The sequence below is a fragment of the Eriocheir sinensis genome, unplaced genomic scaffold, assembly GCF_024679095.1.
Source record: "Eriocheir sinensis breed Jianghai 21 unplaced genomic scaffold, ASM2467909v1 Scaffold193, whole genome shotgun sequence".
NCBI classification, from domain to species: Eukaryota; Metazoa; Arthropoda; class Malacostraca; order Decapoda; family Varunidae; genus Eriocheir; species Eriocheir sinensis.
The window spans coordinates 476,713-480,728 of NW_026111328.1; positions in this window are offsets into that span (position 1 = coordinate 476,713).

Here is a 4,016-nt window from a genome sequence, read left to right on the forward strand (position 1 = left end):
GACAAGGAGGAGGAGGCAGAAATTATACAAAGTGAAATATTGTGAAGCGGAAAATTGTAGGTAGGCAAAGATATACTGGCCAGGCTTTTGAAGGAGTGTTTTGTGACGGTGGTGATACATGGCTTCTGCACACCTTCATCTGAAGAAACACCCATGGAAACAAACCTAGTCAGTGTGGCTTTGGAAAATAGTCATAATGGGAGATGACAAGTCTCTTATAGAATTTGCTAGGCTTTTCACGTAGTATTTTTGTGATGATACATGGCTTTTGCACCTTCAATGGAAAAGTCACCAATGGAAACAAACCTAGTCAGTCTTCCCTGTGGCCTTGGGAAATGGTTGTAGTAATGGGAGACACACACATTTAAGAAGACAGAGGTACAGAGTGATGCTGGGTTGTATTGGGAGCCCGATACAGTTAAAAACATAGACCTGAGAACCGTTTCCCTGTGTCCACATGTCTGGAGGAAGGGAGCATGTCTGTGGGCCCCTGTATACCTGTCACAAGTATCAGGGAGAGCACTAACCCTCTCCCTAATCCTCTGAATATGAGAATTTTGTTTATGAAAGCACTTCTTGTACATATAAAGGAAGAAAAGTCTGTTTTTTCTTTCTTTTTGACCTTGAGCGATGTCCTTTACTGTAAGAAAAAAATATATAAAAACATAAAATATAAACCATCCAGCAGTGAAGCAAGTTTTCAGACTCAACTCAGTGTTTGTTAAAATTGTTGCGGCATTGAACAAATCTTAATCTTCATTCTGTATCTTTTTGTGCTTTTTATTATTTCTTATTTACCTTTCAATGTTCTTCACATGTATTTTTTTTTTTTTTTTTTTTTTTTTTACAGCAAAGGAGACAGCTCAAGGACACAAAAAAGTAAACATTAATAAAAAAAAAAAGCCCGCTACTCGCTGCTCCTAAAAAGAATCCAAAGAGGTGGCCGAAAGATAAGTCAGTTTCGGGAGGAGAGGTGTCCTGATACCCTCCTCTTGAAAGAGTTCAAGTCGTAGGCAGGAGGAAATACAGATGAAGGAAGATTGTTCCAGAGTTTACCAGCGTGAGGGATGAAAGAGTGAAGATGCTGGTTAACTCTTGCATAAGGGGTTTGGACAGTATAGGGATGAGCATGAGTAGAAAGTCGAGTGCAGCGGGGCCGCGGGAGGGGGGGAGGCATGCAGTTAGCAAGTTCAGAAGAGCAGTCAGCGTGGAAATATCGATAGAAGATAGAAAGAGAGGCAACATTGCGGCGGAATTTAAGAGGTAGAAGACTATCAGTATGAGGAGGAGAGCTGATGAGACGAAGAGCCTTTGCCTCCACTCTGTCCAGAAGAGCTGTGTGAGTGGAGCCCCACACATGAGATGCATACTCCATACGAGGGCGGACAAGGCCCTGTATATGGACAGCAACTGTGCAGGGAGAAGAACTGGCGGAGACGGTACAGAACGCCCAGCCTCGAGGAAGCTGATTTAGTAAGAGATGAGATATGAAGTTTCCAGTTGAGATTTTGAGTTAAGGATAGACCGAGGATGTTTAGTGTTGAGGAAGGTGATAGCTGGGTGTTGTCAAAGAATAGGGGATAGTTGTTTGGAAGATTGTGTCGAGTGGATAGGTGGAGAAACTGTGTTTATGAGGCGTTGAAGGACACCAGGTTCTTCTTGCCCCAATCGGAAATAATAGTAAGGTCTGAGGCTAAGCGTTCTGCAGCCTCCAGCCTTGAGTCGTTAAGTTCCTGAAGGGTGGGTCTTCTATTAAAAGAAGTTGAATAATGCAGAGTGGAATCATCGGCGTAGGAATGGATAGGACAGTTCGTTTTGGAAAGAAGATCATCAATGAACAACAGAAAATAGTGGGAGATAGGACAGAACCCTGTGGGACACCACTGTTAATAGATTTAGGGGAAGAACAGTGACCGTCTACCACGGCAGAAATAGAACGGTCAGAAAGGAAACTGGAGATAAAGGTACAGAGAGAAGGATAGAAACCGTAGGAGGGTAGTTTAGAAAGCAAAGATTTGTGCCAGACCCTATAAAAAGCTTTTGATATGTCCAGCGCAATAGCAAAAGTTTCACCGAAACGGCTAAGAGAGGATGACCAAGAGTCAGTTAAGAAGGCTAGGAGATCACCAGTAGAACGCCCCTTGCGGAACCCATACTGGCGATCAGATAGAAGGTCAGAAGTGGAAAGGTGCTTTTGAATCTTACGGTTAAGGATTGATTCAAAAGCTTTAGATAGACAAGAAAGTAAAGCAATAGGACGGTAGTTTGAGTGATTGGAGCGGTCACCCTTCTTAGGTACAGGCTGTGTGAAGGAATACTTCCAGCAAGAAGGAAAGGTAGATGTTGACAGGCAGAGGCGAAAGAGTTTGACCAGGCAGGGTGACAGCACGGAGGCACATTTTTAAGGACAATAGGAGGCACTCCATCAGGTCCATAAGCCTTCTGAGGATTCAGGCCAGAGAGGGCATAGAAAACATCATTTTGAATAATCTTTATAACAGGCATAAAGGAGTCAGAGGTGGGATGAGTAGGAGGAATATGCCCAGAATCGTCCAGAGTGGAGTTTTTAGAAAAAGTTTGAGAGAAGAGTTCAGCCTTAGAGATAGATGAGACGGCAGTGTTGCCGTCAGGACTGAGGAGTGGAGGGAAAGATGAAGAAGTGAAGTTGGAGGAGATGTTTTTGGCTAGATGCCAGAAGTCACGGGAAGAGTTAGAGAAAGCAAGGTTTTGACATTTTCTATTAATGAAAGAATTTTTGGTTAGTCGGAGAATAGATTTGGCACGATTTCGGGCAGAAATGTAAAGTTCATAATTAGCATTAGTTTGAAGGCTCTGGTATCTTTTGTGAGCTACCTCTCTATCATTGACAGCACGAGAACAAGCGTGATTAAACCAAGGCTTTTTAGTGTGAGGAGTAGAGAAAGAACGAGGAATGTATACTTCCATTCCAGAGACAATCACCTCTGTGATGCGCTGAGCACACACAGAGGGGTCTCTCTCCTGGAAGCAATAATCATTCCACGGGAAATCGGAAAAGTACATCCTCAGGTCGTCCCACCGAGCTGAAGCAAAATGCCAGAAGCATCGCCTCTTCGGTGGGTCCAGAGGATGTACAGGAGCGATAGGACAGGATGCAGAAATAAGATTGTGATCGGAGGAGCCCAACGGAGAGAACAGTTTGACAGAATAAGCAGAAGGGTTTGAGGTAAGGAAGAGGTCTAGAATGTTGGGCCGATCTCCAAGACGGTCAGGAATACGTGTAGGGTGCTGGACCAACTGCTCTAGGTCGTTGAGGATAGCAAAGTTGTAGGCTTGTTCACCAGGATGGTCAGTGAAAGAGGATGAAAGCCAAAGCTGGTGGTGAACATTGAAATCTCCTAGGATGGATATATACATATATATATATATATATATATATATATATATATATATATATATATATATATATATATATATATATATATATTTATATATATATATATATATATATATATATACATACACACACACACAAGATTGGAAGAGAGCAAACATAGTACCAATTTATGAAGGAGGAAAGAGAGAGGACCCATTAAATTACAGAGCGGTATCACTCACTAGTGTGGTTGCGAAGATATGTGAGAGGCTACTTAAAAACAGGTGGTCGGAATTTTTAGAAAGTGAGAGAATTATCTCGGATTGCCAGTTTGGATTCAGGAGAGGGAGATCTTGTGTCACCAACTTTTTATGTTATTACTCAAGGGTGACAGATTTAATACAAGAGAGAGAAGGCTGGGGGGATGGAGTGTACCTGGATTTGAAAAAGGCATTTGACAAAGTACTGCACAGAAGACTAATTTGGAAAATTAAAAATAGGGGTGGAGTGGGTAATGGGCTGATTAAGTGGCTGGAGGACTTCCTAACTAACAGGGAAATGAGGACAATAATCAGGGACAAGGCTTCCAACTGGTGCCCAGTGAGGAGTGGGGTCCCACAAGGTTCAGTGCTGGCACCGATAATGTTTGCTGTTTGTATAA